This window comes from Mus caroli, unplaced genomic scaffold (assembly GCF_978045245.1).
Source record: "Mus caroli unplaced genomic scaffold, Mus_caroli_1 scaffold_15, whole genome shotgun sequence".
Lineage (NCBI taxonomy): Eukaryota > Metazoa > Chordata > Mammalia > Rodentia > Muridae > Mus > Mus caroli.
Genome location: NW_028227270.1, coordinates 101846471 through 101862514, shown reverse-complemented (window position 1 = coordinate 101862514; position 16044 = coordinate 101846471). Strand labels below are relative to the sequence as shown.

At 39.7% G+C, this 16044-nt stretch overlaps 1 long non-coding RNA gene across 1 annotated transcript; it reads right to left on the bottom strand.

Moving 5' to 3' along the window:
- Positions 1 to 4078: 4078 nt before the first annotated feature.
- Positions 4079 to 10576, bottom strand: LOC147001068 (uncharacterized). Its single transcript, XR_015045475.1, has 2 exons — positions 10429 to 10576; positions 4079 to 6476 (listed from the first exon to the last, which is right to left on the bottom strand). It is a non-coding gene; the product is annotated as an uncharacterized LOC147001068 (long non-coding RNA).
- Positions 10577 to 16044: the final 5468 nt, after the last annotated feature.

Genomic DNA, 16044 nt, shown 5'->3' with positions numbered 1-16044 from the left:
GTGGTTTGGTTTCTCCAATTGAAATTACAGTCCTCTTCTCATTCTCTCTCTGTTGTTGGTCCATGGTAGGGTGTCTTTTCTGGGGGAAAAGAAAGTGATGCATCATTCTGCACTTTAAACAGATATTTTAAATGCTTTGTCGCCTCTTACTGGTGGTAAAAGTGATGCTAGGCCTTGTTGACTTCATTGAAGATCCTGGTTTGTCAGCTGCTATTGAATGTCAATGCTATGTTATATTCTGGTGTCATTCAATGACATCAGTCTCTTAATGCTTTTAAAAATTCAAGGGTAGCCAAGGAACCCATGCTGAAATCAAAGCTTAAATAATTTAGTCAACATTCTATAGGGTAAAGAAATACTGGGGACTTTTCTCTCAGGCTTCATTCCTTAAGTTTTCACATGGGTTATTCAAAACTCTACTGCTTCTGACAGTGAGATAATCAGTGGAAGAGATTAAGAGGCCATACATGCAAAAACCACTAATGCACACTCTGTGTGCACAATAAGGAAGGATCTTATTCCTTCTTTTTTCACAAAACCATTTTTCACTAAGTAAACCATAAAATTAAGAAGTTTCCAGAATTTTTAACATATAAAATATGTGGTTTTGTAACCAACACATAGCAGCTGTATATAGTAATATTTATAGGGTAACATGGGACATTTATTTTGTTTTATTTTACTTTGATATAGTTCCAGCTGGCCTTGAAGCTGATATTAATCTCGGGATGACATTGAACTTCTGATCCTTTTATGTTCACTTCTCAAGGTCTGGGATACATGTTTGCTAACAGATGCATATGTGGTGCTGGGCATCACACCCAGAGCTATACAAGCAGTCTACCAACTGAGCTATAGCTGATCCAGAGGGATGGTACTTTAACTGACTCAGAGAATTGGAGTAGCTGTCCACAGTCTTTCCAGTCTGCTGAGGAATATTAGACATTACTCCCAATGCCTAACTGGGCCTTGTTCCTCCAGCCACACTGTCCCCATTCCTTTCTCAGTCATTATTTTATTCTCTACATATCTGACACCAATTATCAAGCATCCATACAAAAATAAGATGTGAATGCCTCTTATAACAGGAATGAATATACGTGACATATACCACTTTCTGTGCCTCACTGATTTCATGCAACATGGGTATCTTTCCATATTAGTATTATTGTTACAAATAATACTATTTGCTCCTTTGTGACAGGTAAATAATATCCAACTTCACCCATACGTGTGCACACATATTCTCACCCACACCTCATGCTTTCTTTATCCATTCATCCGTGGTTAGAAAACAAAGCTGATCCAAAGCTTGGCTCATGTGAGTCCTGCTGCAAAAACCATGCAGAGTCCAATATCTCTTTGACAAGCTGATTTCTTTTCCTTAGGGGCCCATGCACAGTACGTGTGGGTGACATGAGTGGAACTATACTTCTGTCCATAAATAAGTAGAGTAAAAGTTGAAGAAAATGTTAGTGTCCGGTATCTCCATGGACTCTTTTTTTCCTTATTGGATCATTACACTTAAGAGTTCTGTGTTATTGAATGGTGTTGAATTTTACTTTTCTTTTCCTCTGTCTCCACTTGTCAAAGGGGGAAGAACACAGAACCCACTTCAAACAGCTGCAGATAAGGTTAAGTCAAGGCAGGTAATGAGGCTTGTCAAATGCCTAAGAAATCCCCAATGGTTGTGACACACTAATGGCAACCTTAGTCTTGAGTGTTAATGCTATCATTGAATGTTAATCATAGCTGTCTCAAGCTGGGTACATTTAAGCTCTAACCTAGTATACACGAGGAGAAAAAACTTTGCAAAGACTGTCAACAATTTCATTTAAGATTTTTTTCTTTGAAGTTCCTTTATTAGTAATAAAATGTAATTACCCAAGCCAAAACTTACTTTGCATTTGGTAGAAGAAAACACAAAATTATCCTTTTACTTGTGCACAGAGTGTCAGCAAAGTATAGCAACTCCTAGTGCAGAACTTCACAGTCAGCCTTTGAATGTGGATCTTGAATCAATTGCAAATCACAAAAAAAAAAAAAAATCCAAACAAATGAAAAAAAGACAGAAAGAATATATAGCAAAGAGAAAAGTTCTCTTGAGCATATAAAACAGCATTTCTTCATAGTCTCCAAGTAACGGTTATGTTACAGTTTAGTGAAGGACTGACTGGGCCACTCTCCCTACTCTGAACCCAAATGAAGACATACAAAAGATGTTTCTCTAGACATTTAACCCACAGACACATCCAACATTCTGCTGTGAGGCAGAAAACCCCAGAACTGCTCAGAACTGGAACAGATCATGACCAACCCTGGGGGAACCCACTGACTTTGCATTTTCCTGAGACTACAGCACAGCCCCACCCTCCTGCTGGTGACCTGAAATGCCACCTTGCAGAGCACTTCCTGCCTCCCTGTGAAGCAGCCTGACCATTGGAATGCTGCTCCTGAGATGGTTCACTTCCTGCTGCTGCCTCTGGGTTTGTAAGTAGACATTTCTGGGTGCAGGAGGCAGTGAAGTCATCCTCATTTCCATTTTTTCAAATGCTGTTTTCTTTGCTCATGAGAACTTTTCCCTTTGCTTGCAGTTGGGCTTGGGCAGCTGGAGCAAACTGAAGTATCGGTCACCAGAGCAACAGATGAGAGTGCGCAAATATCCTGTATAGTTTCTCTTCCATATTTCTCCAACACAGTTATATATTGGTACCGGCAAAAAACAAATCAAAAATTTGAATATCTAATAAATATCTGGACAAAATACAATGAACGCCACTTCGGAGGGAAAAAAAAGAAAATTGAAGCAAGTAAAGATTTTCAAAGTTCTACCTCAACCTTGAAAATAAATTACTTGAAGAAAGAAGATGAAGCCACCTACTACTGTGCAGTATGGATAAACACAACATTAGAGCCTCTAGACTAGCCTGCATAAGAACCATCCCCATCTGTGGTCACCCACATCCTCTTGGCAAACACAGCCACTTGATGCTCAGCAAGGGGCTACCAGAGCCTTCGTTGCTCACAGCACTTTTAGGGCTTCCAGGGAACATCTTGGGTTCTATTTCCCCAATGAGGTCTTAGGTCCTACGGGTTACCAACTAAAGACAGAATAGCTTTCACACTAACTCAGTGAGGGTATCTAAGAGCTATTCAAATAAAGGCCAGGGAGCTCAAAGTGTGATATGGTCTTTTGTTAATTCTCTGCACAGAGGTTTGCAGTAACTGAATGGCTTAGAATTAAGTCAGGACAGGGTTAAAGGTGAGGAGAGACAGGAAGCCAACAGGGATATTTACTGCTACAGTTTCTCAGTACCTTCATTGGCACTGGGGATTTTCAGAGATTACGGGATCTCCCTATAGATTATAATGAAGAAAACTAGTGACCATTGCATCGCTAACTAAATAATAAGCTCAATGGGAGAATATTAGAGACCAATGTACAGGTTTCAGGAGGCAGGTCAGTGTAACAAAGCTTGGTCCACACCCTGGACTCATGGCTTTTACTTTAGTGATCTGCAAGGAGAGTCATGAACTCAGGGCAAGAGCATCAGGGAGGGGATGCAGTGGGTCACAGAACAAATTTAAACAAAAGCAAATCAAAAAATAAAAGAGTAGGCTGTAGTCGTTGGACTGCTTAGGAAGGGGGAGGTTTTAGAAGAGGTGAGTAAGAAAGATGGGGGCTAGTTAGTGTGACTATAATATGTTACATTGGTGCATGAAATAATAAATTAACAAAAAGGAAGAAATCTCCCTGCACCTCACAAAACAACAATATAAGAAACAATCTTTAACAATTGTGATTATTCTGAGTTTAGAGTGGGATGATTGAGTACATCCAAGAAATAATGTGTCAAAATGCTAAAAGTTCCTGTCCCATGTCCTTGGAATCTACTTTCTGTGGACTGAAGTTCCCAGAGGAGAGCTGTCTGTTAGAAAATCCATGATGGTGAAGAATTGCAGTGTTGTGGTCTTGATGCCAAAGCATCCTGAACGATCTTTAATCAGTTAATCACTTTTAATTGTCCTTGTTTGTCCTTGTAACGTTTCGCCAGCAAAACACACTCGGACAACCGGATCCTTCTACGGCAAAGCTTTATTGCTTACTTATCAGGAAGACCTCGAATACAGGAAACTAAGTCCTTTTATAACCCACAGAGTGGTTGGAGACGTGTTTCACCCTGACTGGCTGCTCATTATCAGCCCAGTTGACGCCACGGGACAGGCAAGGCACAAGGCATGGAAAAATACCCCAGCACATGCGCAGACTACTTGTTTACTAGTTAGAACACCGGATATCAGCACCATCTTGTAATGGTGATTGCAAGGGCGGCTCCTCACATCTCCCCCTTTTCTTTTATTTAAGAGCAATAGGCCACCCATACATTGAGAGTGGAGATAGAGGTCAAATCCCCAGTGTGCAAAAATAGGGGCATTATACAAAACCTCCCAGGCTCATCACCCAGAGGGGTCTTGGTCCGCTCCCGTATCGTTTTTCCTGGGGGAAGGACACTTGGACACTCAACCTTCATATGAGATGACATGTCTCCCTAGAATAGGCTCATTTTATGCCGCGGAGCCTTTCTACTGCAGTGCTTAGCCATGCAACTCTCCTGGGCTGCTGAAGCACACTCACTCTATCCCGTGCAATGAGACTAGCCTCGTGGGGTGCAAGAGCTGAGCGGCCAGCGACCTATTGCTTAAGCATAGATAACCATATACCAGGGGAGGCACCGTGTTCTAGTGCTGCAAGTGCTTGGGTTATTGCCATCCTGTCCCTTTTTGTTTGGGCTTTAAATTTACAGACCATCCAGAGCAAAAGCAACGCTCCACCGCATAGGATCACGGTAAACAAGCCTACCCCCACCCACTCCTTAAAGTAGGAAAATGCAGAGGAAATCCAGGTGGAGAAGCCCTTCGTCACTTGTAGAATAGCAGCTCTCAACTCTCGAAGCGTTTGCTCAAATTCCATGGTCCAATTCTGTAACATATAACGAGACAAAGCTTTTGACAAATTTGCTGCTCTTGTAAGATTTTCAAACTGAACAGAAGTAACACAAAGACCAGGCATCTTGTATTCACAACCCAATTGAGCCAACTGCCAAAGAATATCCACCTGCTCTTGGACTAAGTCGATGCGTTGATTTATCAGCATCAACCCTCCTTGTATTTGTGAGTTGGCTGTGGCCTGTTTATCTAAAGCCATTGTGACCGTCATAGAAAGCTCATTAATAGTTTGTGTTGTTTGAATACTAGTAGATAGAGCAAGTTGCGAGGCCGTGGCAGAGGCTGCAACCGCCGCTGTGGCCACCAATCCAACTATAATAGCAGAAATACCAAAACTTCTTTTCTCTCGAAACAAACTCAAGCTATTAGGTGCATCTACAGGAACAGGGACAAATCTAGGCATGCGGGTAACCAAAGCAAAAGGATATTTATTGGCATCCCAGCATAAGGCATAAAAACATTTTTCTTGTGAGCAATCTATCTCTACCTGATTCTGATTCAAGCTTGTTTTACTTACCACCCATAAAAACGGGGGCCATACACATACCGGGGTGGTGGTAAAATTTACCTCCTTTTGTTTTTTATATTTAAGATTGGATATAGTCCATTTAAAATTTGAACCCTGTTTTTCATTCTGGCACGGGGTACTTCTCCAATCAAAGGTCATTTCTCCTTTCTCACTAGAACCTCCTCCAATCATTGCCATGGGGGGGGGGGAGATCAGTACAGCTTCCATTAATCCCACAAAGCAACCACTGATCAAAAGGGTTAGTATTAGTTCGGAGGGGGTCCATAGTACTAAAATCATATCCAGCAAAAGTATCATTATACTCTCTACTAATATATGGGGAAAAGGAAAAATATTTCTCTATTGCCCAAGTATAGTTTTTAGCTTGGCAGCCTGTCCAAGGTAACATTACATCTTCCATGGACCCTTCCTTGCAAAAGGGTGCCATTCTAGGTTGTGAAGGCGGCTTATTTCCAGAACTTCCACCTTTTCGGCTGGGCCACCATCCTCTTATAACTATGGCATCAGTCTTCATCTCAAAAGCCGCTCTGCCAAAAGAGGCCCTTTTTAACCAGGCTGCTGATTGATTATACAAGGATATGCATTGACTCTTATCTTGCAATGAAGAAATTAGTACAAAGCACAGGCTTCCCTGTATGAAGAAAGTTCTATTTTCTTGCAAACCTGAATCTGTTCATCTAAAGGCAAATACGCAAGTCCCAGTTCTTTATCTGTAGTGAAAAGGTGTGGAAATATTTGTGCATTATACATTACTGGCATAGGAAGAGAGAAAGTTGACATAATTCCCCATCTAAACTCTCCAGATATACTAGGAACCAGAATCTCCAGCATGAGGAGTATGATCCATCGATGTCTTGAGATCTTGTTCTTGTGACTCATCGTCCGAGAGCTGGATTCTTCGAGTGAGGCGCTCCGGAATCCAAAAGGGATTATCTTCCTCCTGTGGAAAAACACATATAGCTCCCCTGGATCTTATTAAAATAGGATCCGGGCTATATCATTTATTATCAAGGACATTCTTCCACTTGACCATTTCATTGAGTGATTGAGGCCATTGTCTGTGCCTTTCAGCTGGTGATCTCCCAGCATTATCCAATTTTAAGAAATTAAGAGTAAATATTATAAGGGATAGAGCCATCTTTGGCGTCATAGCCTTTATCCCCCCTTTTTGTTTTTGTTTTTTAAAGAAGTTTTAATTTTCTTAGTTACTTAATGACCGGTTTGAGATAGAGGCCTTCGTATACATTTCGTGTCCTCCCCAGGACATAGACTGTGGGAGTCGGTTGCCTTGATGCCAGGTGTAGGTCATGAATGTTTCTGACTAACAAGAACAGAACATTTGTTTCTAGGGTGGCTATTCAGCCTAAGACCATAGAGCTTTTAGGAAGCATCAGTCATATATACTATTTAGATTTACAAAATAAACAGCTAGGACTTATCTGTTTAGTCTTTCTTGCCAGTGGCTAACTTCAGCTTAGGAATTTTTCTCTTGAATAGGAGCCAGGTAATGATGTATGTGCTCTAATAGGTTGAATATAAAAGGGGTGCTTGCGCATCAAAATACAATCTTGTATTTTTATCAAAATTTTAGATACTGAACTGTTAGTTTTAATATAACATGAACAGTGACTAATTACCTTTCAATTGTTTCTCTTGAAGAGAGATTGTAACTAGAATGCTTGAAAAGTCATTATAGTCACTTGTGTATAATTTATTTATTTTTTAATCAGAAATTAGAGAAAGTCTTCAAGTTGTCTCTGCAAATAACTATCTTTTAAAACCCAAATAAATACAAGAATCCTGAGTTTGTATCTTTTCAGGAGCTATCTGTAATTTTTATTAATTAAAGCTTTATGTAAACCTCTATAACACAAAATCAAATCCTGGGGGTCTTTTCCAGGCAACTTAGGACAATTTCTTAACTGCCCAAAAACAATTTTCTTAAAGAAACAGTATTTTTTCTTTTTTATAAGTTGCATAAGCAATTGTAAGCTCTGAGATATAATATTAACTATTAATATACAACTTAAAGTTTGATTGTTCAATATTTTTAAACACCATCTTCAGCACACAATTTAATTATCTGTGCTGAAACAGGATAAGCATGGGATTCAATTTACATATACTTTTCTCTCATATAAAGGCTATTTTTTAAACACAGTAAATGGGATGCATGCATGCATGAATTTATAATTTTTTAACTTATCTTGGGATAACGATTATCAATTTTACTTTATATGATGGTATGTAATAGATCAAACATCAATATTCTGCAATAACCAAATTAATGGCTGTTTGGAACAAGGAAAAGACACTTACACATGTAAGCAAACTCTATACACTATAACTTTATATAGAGTAGGCAAGTCAGATCGCAATGTATTGATAAATTTCACAACCTAATTGACCTTTTATAAACTTTTGAATTTAAATTTTATTTAGAACAACATCTGGATAGGTCTGTAATAAGGCTCTAAGAAGTGCCGCACAACCCAAATGCAAACTTTTTTCAATCTGAACACTCTGCCAGAGTCTTGGCTCAAAGATTATCTCTATGTTGAAGTATCCTTAAAGACTTGTTTTCTTGTGTTTGTTCATGTTGTTTAGAAAGACTCCAACCTTGAGTTCCCAATTTTAAGTTAACTTTCTGTTACAAGCTAAAGGCTGCCTGCCCCTTTAAGAGCTCTGTTTGCAATGGGCCCTCAGCAAGGCTTTTCCTCAGCTGTACTTGGCTCCCAGCCACAGTGCAGCTAACTTATAAACAAGTTAAAGTATGGACAGCCAGCATATAAAGTTTTATTTTTCAACATGAAACACAGAACAACAATCATTCAATCATCCAAACAAAAACAAATATGAATCAATAGACACATGGACAATTTGGTGCACCAAAAATAGACAATAGACAGACAGACAATATAACTTGGTGTCTCAAAGGGACACAGATATTTTAACCAGAGCTAAGAAAATTTCCATAGGGGCTGGTGAGATGGCTCAGTGGGTAAGAGCACCCGACTGCTCTTCCAAAGGTCCAGAGTTCAAATCCCAGCAACCACATGGTGGCTCACAACCATCCTCAACGAGATCTGGCGCCCTCTTCTGGAGTGTCTGAAGACAGCTACAGTGTACTTACATATAATAAATAAAATCTTTAAAAAAAAAAAAAAAATTTCCATAGAAGCCAGAGAGAAAGTTAGGACGTCTCCCACTTTCCTTATGTCTCCAGGAGAGCTCTGAAATAGCTTATTTTCATTTTTTCTCTTTTTTGCTAAAAGATCCCAAACAGGGTATAACTGCTTTTCTAAAATGTATTTTCTCTCTCTCATGTTCAGACTCTACTTCCTTATCTCCTTCTTCTGGGAATACTGCCAGTGAATGAGAGAGGAGGCACAGTGACCTTGAGAGCTATCTTTAAGCCTTTAATGAAGGCTGCCTCTTTAGTCAAAGTCCTCGAGAGGAGGGTAAATTGACTTAATATATATTATCCTTTGTATCTTTATAATTTATATTATCTTTTGTATCTTTATATTTTATATTATCTTTTGTATCTTTATATTTTATATTATCTTTTGTATCTTTATATTTTATATTATCTTTTGTTTTTCTCTTTTCTCCTTTTTTACTCCACGGTAGCATTAGCCCTTGCTTGCGTCTGGCAGAAATCTTGCCACAATGTTTTCCATTCAAGATACATTTCCATATTTGGAGCCACAGCTTTTATCACCGTTGTCCAGTCCCCGGGAGTCATTGCCAAGGTCGCAAGCCTTTTGACTTGTGCTACAGTGAAATTGGCACTGACTCCATAGTTATGGACAGACTCCGCAAACTCCTTAATCTGTGTATACTCTACCTGAGCGTGAACACGCCCACCCTCGGCTCCTTCAAAGACCGGAAATGCCTGTTGCATCTTCCTTTGTTCTTCTCTTGGAATGAAGGAGTCTGTGCACTGCCTCTCTGCACAGGGCTGACGCACTACTACGCAGGGCGGGGGCTCCGCATAGAGCAGAAGTGCACTATGACCTTGAAGCCCAGCAGCAAGCTGGCCTTCACCAGCTGCTTTTGGCTTTTTTCTTGACTGATTAGCTCGAATTTTATCTGGCTGGTACTTTTCTCTCTCATAACAAGCTTTTTCCTCCTCCGAGTCTGTTTCCTCAAGTTCTTTATCTGATTCTGAGCTGCTAAAAGCTAGCTGCTTAAACTCATCTAGCGGCGGGTATAGGCTCCCTCTTTTAGGGACCTCCACAGATTGAGGTTTTTTCTTTTGTTTTTTTCTCCTCCTTTCTTCTTATCTCTCCCCGGGTATTCTTCCCCGACATAATCTTTTCCTCGGGTTCGAGAATCGTGGAAAGGCCTGTATGCTTATTTGGTGCACCATGTTTCCTCTTTGCTCCTACTCTCTCTCCCCGCTCTACCTCTGATAGGCTTTCTTGAACTTCGTCCAGAATTTTCTGCCCTGCCTTAACTACTTGTTGACATTCCTCATCCTTTAAGCTCGATCTAATGAGCTTCCACAACGGCATGTTTCCTGCTTTAAGTTTGCTGTTCTCCTGCTCCCTAACTAAATCTCCCCTGAGTTTCTCCCAAGAGGGGATAGTTAAGGACCCTGAGCATGCAAACCACGGTGCTATGTGGTCTATCTCTTTTACAAAGCCTTCTAGTGTCTTGGTGGAGATTTTCAAGCCACGCTGCCTCAGGACCGACTGTAAGGCGGTCACCACAGAGTGGGAGGCTCCCATGCTATCTTCTTGCCTTTTTTCTAACCTTGCCTGACCTCGTCTGAACACTAGTTAGCAATTCCTCCTGTGGAAACTGTACGCAATCTAAAGAAGAGAACGAGCCCTGTGAAAAGTAACAGAAAGGCTTCTAACACTGGAGAAAGTTCAAGGCCATACCTTGTAGAGCTGTATTGACCCGTAGTTCTGAATCCGCCCCACACCTGGTGATGATATAGTCCCGGGTGTTTCGGCACCATTATGTCCTTGTAACGTTTCGCCAGCAAAACATACTCGGACAACCGGATCCTTCTATGGCAAAGCTTTATTGCTTACTTATCAGGAAGACCTCGAATACAGGAAACTCAGTCCTTTTATAACCCACAAAGAGCAGTTGGAGACGTGTTTCACCCTGACTGGCTGCTCATTATCAGCCCAGTTGACGCCACGGGACAGGCAGGGCACAAGGCATGGAAAAATACCCCAGCACATGCGCAGACTACTTGTTTACTAGTTAGAACACCGGATATCAGCGCAATCTTGTAATGGTGATTGCAAGGGCAGCTCCTCACACTTGTTTGTTTTAATGGGCATTTTTATGACTAATTGATAAATCCTTTTGAAATATGTCAACAGGCCACTAGCTGGCACTGACCCAAAGGCTAAGCATGTTGTGAGATATTATCTGATGCCTTTGGTAGAGATTCCCCAATTTGCTATAATCTATCTACCTGATATTTTCACCAAAGTATTTGAAAAGTACCATGATTCATGACTTCCTTTTGTTTGATTACTACAAAAACATCATTAAGCTGTTTCCAGGTTGGAACATAGCATTTCTTATAAACTCAGACCATGATTCTGGAAAATGAACATATATTGTTCCCTCTAAAATTCTCCTCTCCTTTTACCCATTAAAGTTAGAGTTATATTTTGGAATAATACATATAATTAATCATGCAATTAGTGTAGAAAAATTCTAATTTCAGAAAGTATCCTTAGGTAGATGTTGTGCTGATCACCTTTGGGAGGCTGTAGCAGGAAGAGCATGACATTGAGGGTAGCCTGGGCAACACTACTTCAGAGGAGGAGGAGAGAGAGGGAGAGGCAGATAGAGACTGACAGGTAGAGAGAGAGAGACAGAGCGACAGACACAGAGAGGCACAGAGACAGACAGAGAGAGACACAGAGTTAGGTCAGGAGAAGGCAAATCAGAATAAAGGTTTTTTTTTATATTACTGATACTATTAGTATTAATAATAGTGGTAACTTTTAACATGGGACTATGCATAGTATAGGTAAATTTTATTCTATGGTTTTATTTAAGATATTTCCATGTCTTTGCCCTAGAATTCTCCTCATTCTCCTACCTCTTAACTTATAGATTTGCTCTTTTCATATGTCCCAAAGGACTCAAATGTTGCATCCCTGTGCTTCTTAAGATTTATTATGCTTTGACTAAATGATCCGAATTCTCTAGCTTGTCTCCAATCACTGGTATCCTAATGTGCCCATGATTATTCTACTGATGAGACTTTCCACTTAGAATTTTATTTGATTTAAGAAGTTTTTACTTCAAGCATCATTTTAGCATAACTTTTCCATATCTCTATATTTGGTTCAATTCTATTTTCATATTCTCAATTGTCTTTGATATTTCATTTGCTTGTTTTCTCTGAGTATTCATCCAGGCATTTTATTCTTATCCTCTTTGCATCCATCTGGAAGTGAGTTCATGTTCTCTTTGAAAATATTTGTATTTTCATGGAAAATATCTATAATTAAAAAAATAATTTTCCTGAAGTTTTGTCTAAATTGCTCTAACTGGAGATTACATGTTTAGTAATTTAGGAGGAAACATAGTCTGTGATTGTGACAGAGCTCATGTTTTAAGATTGGTCTTGCCACATGGAGCCAATTTGCTGGTTTGGTCTTTGGTGTGAGTTTCTCACCTACTTTTACTGAGTAAAAGTAAAAGATACTGATATCTCCCTGTTGTTCTCTGGGCTTAGTTAGTTGTATATCATATTGATAATGCTTGAATCTGTGGCATGGAAGTACTCCATCCTGATCTATGAGTAAGAAAGCTGTACTGACACCAGCACACTTGGGAAGTACATGACCTCTGACCTCACCAGTTGGTGTTCTGCTTGAGCTGGCATACAAGGAATGGGGACCTGCAGTGTCAGGGGTGCTGCCTCTAGGTCTTAGGGAGCAAACAGGGTCCTGTGGCAGTGGGGGTTGTGAATGCCAGAGGTTGGTGGTATGGTCTTCAGTCTGACAATTGGGCAGGTATTCTGGAGGGTCCTGTACATGAGGCTGGAATTTGCATTAGCTAAGATGTATGCAATTTATTTTTTTATCATTCCCTATTTGTCAGTACTACCTAAATGAATCTTTATTACATATCCATTCCCTGAAATTGTCTGTTTGGCTTTGGTTAAATTACATACCTTTGTTTTCATTTTCCTAATTTGCAGTGGAGAATATGATAGCAACTTTATTGAACTATTGAAAGGTATCAACAAATAATCCAAATAAAGTTTTTGTAATGCCTATACTCATCCATCATTAAATAATTGATGTTATTGATTATCTGATGGTTTGGATTATTAGCACATATTAGTGCATGAAATTATTAGACAACTAACTATATGGGGCTGACTAAGATAAGCAGGTTGTTTTAATGCATATTACAATGGTACAAGGACATGCCATCTTTAAGTTAGCCATGAAATGGCAACACTCAGCAGCCAAAGAAAGTCTGCACCAGGTTTCTTTGTCTGGATAATTAGAAGTCTAAAGTTGGGGTGGACGTAAATTCTCCCTGTCTGTGATAGCCTACCACCGAATATTCCATGTGAAATGTACTGTGAGCAACAATGTTAGTAAAGATTTGCCCGAAAGAAATTTCAAATGTAGATGTCACGGACTATGTACCTTCTATCACATTTTTTATTAGATATTTTCTTCATTTACAACTCAAATGCTGTCCCAAAAGTTCCTTATACCCTATGCCAACCCTGCTCCCCAACCCACCCATACCACTTCCTGGCCCAGGCATTCCCCTGTAATGGGGCATATGATCTTCGCAATACCAAGGGCCTCTCCTCCTATTGATGGCCGACTATGACATCCTCTGCTACAAATGCAACGAGACACACAGCTCTGGGGATTGGAGGAAGAAGGGGGTACTGATTAGTTCATATTGTTGTTCCTCCTTTGGGTTGCAGACCTCTTTAGCGCCTTGGGCCCTGTGTTCCATCCAACAGAAGACTGTGAGCATCCACTTCTTTATTTGCCAGATACTGGCATAGCTGCACAAGAGAGAGCTATATCAGGGTCCTGTCAGCAAAATCTTTCTGGCATATGCAATAGTGTCTGGGTTGGTGGTTGTATATGGGATGGATCCCCGGGTGGGGCTGTCTCTGGATGGTCTTTCCCTCCATCTCAGTTCTGAATGTTGTCTCTGTAACTCCTTCCATGGCTATTTTGTCCCCATTCTAAGAAGGAACTAAGGATCCACACATTGGTCTTCCTACTTCTTGAGTTTCATGTGTTTTGCAAATTGCATCTTGGGTATTCTAAGTTTCTGAGCTAATATCCACTTATCAGTGAGTGCATATCATGTATGTTCTTTTGTGATTGGGTTACCTCACTCAGATGGAAATCCTCCATTCCATCCATTTACCTAAAAATTTCATAATTCATTGTTTTTAATTGCTGAGTAGTACTCTATTGGGTAAATGTACCACATTTTCTGTATCCATTCCTCTGTTGAGGGACATCTGTGTTCGTTCCAGATTCTGGCCATTATAAATGAGGCTGCTATGAACATATTAGAGCATGTGTCTTTTTTACAAGTAGGAACATCTGGGAATATGCCCAGGAGACAAATTGCTGAATCATCCCGTAGTACTATATCCAATTTTCTGAGGATCCACAAGACTGATTTCCAGAGTGGTTGTACCAACTTATTTTCCTACCAGCAATGGAGGAGAGTTCCCCTTTCTCCACATCCTAGCCAGCATCTGCTGTCACCTAAGTTTTTTTTGATCTTAGTCATTCTGACTGGTGTGAGGTGGAATCACAGGGTTGTTTTGATTTGCATTTCCCTGATGACTAAGGATGTTGAACATTTTTTAGGTGATTCTCAGCCATTCAGTATTCCCCAGTTGAAAATTCTTTATTTAGCTCTGTACCCCATTTTTTAATAGTGCTATTTGATTTTATGGAGTGCATCTCTTTTTGTTTTTACATATATATATATTGCGTATTATTCCCCTATGTGTTTTAGGATTGGTAAAGATCCTTTCCCAATCCCTTGGTGGCCTTTTTGTCTTATTGACGGTGTCTTTTGCCTTAAAGAAGCTTTGCAATTTTATGAGGTCCCATTTGTTGATTCTCAGTCTTACAGCCCAAACCACTGCTGTTCTGTTCAGGAATTTTTCCGCTGTGCTCATATATTCAAGGCTTTTCCCCACTATCTCTTCTATAAGTTTCAGTGTCCCTGGATTTATGTGCAGTTCCTTGATCCACCTAAACTTGAGCTTAGTACAAGGAGATAGGAATGGATCAATTGGCATTCTTCTACATGCTAACCACCAGTTAAGCCAGCACCATTTGTTGAAAATGCTGTCTTTTTTCCACTGCTTGGTTTTAGCTTCCTTGTCAAAGTTCAAGAGACTGTAGGTGTGTGGGTTGATTTCTGGGTCTTCAATTCTATTCCATTGGTCTACCTGTCTGTTGCTGTACCAGTACCATGCAGTTTTTATAACAATTGCTCTGTAGTACAGCTTGAGGTCAGGCATGGTGATTTCACCAGAGGTTCTTTTATCATTGAGAATAGCTTTTGCTTTATCCTAGGTTTTTTGTTATTCCACATGAATTTACAAATTGCCCTTTCTATCTTAGTAAAGAATTGAGTTGGAATTTTGATGGGGATTGCATTGAATCTGTAGATTGCTTTTGGCAAGATAACCATTTTTACTATATTGATCCTGCCAATCCATGAGCATGGGAGCTCTTCCCATCTTCTGAGATATTCTTCAATTTCTTTCTTCAGAGACTTGAAGTTCTTATCATACAGATCTTCCACTTCCTTAGTTAGAGTCACACCAAGGTATTTTATATTATTTGTGACTATATGTCTCCCTAATTTCCTTCTCACCCTGTTTATCCTTTGTGTAGAGGAATGCCATTGATTTGTTTGAGTTAATTTTATATCCACCTATTTCAATGAAGCTGTTTATCAGGTTTAAGTTCTCTGGTGGGATTTTTAGGGTCACTTATATACACTATGATATCAGCATATAGTGATAATTTGATTTCTTCTTTTCAATTTGGATCCCCCTGACCTCCTTTTGTTGTCTAATTGCTCTGGCTAGGACTTCAAGTACTATATTGTATAGGTAGGGAGATAGTAGGCAGTCTTGTCTAGTCCCTGATTTTAGTGGGATTGCTTCAAGTTTCTCTCCATTTAGATTGATGTTGGCTACTCTTTTGCCATATATTGTTTTTATTATGTTTAGATATGGGCCTTGAATTGCTGATCTTTCCAAGATTTTATCATGAAGGGGTTTTGGATTTTGTCAAATGCTTTCTCAGCATCTAATGAGATGATCATATGGCTTTTGTCTTTGAGTTTGTTTATATAGTGGATTACGTTGGTGGATTTCCCCATATTAAACCATCCCTTTATCCCTGGGATGAAGCCTAGTTAATCATGATGGATGATTGTTTTCATGTGTTCTTGAATTGAATTAGTGAGAATTTTGTTGAGTATTTTTGCATCGA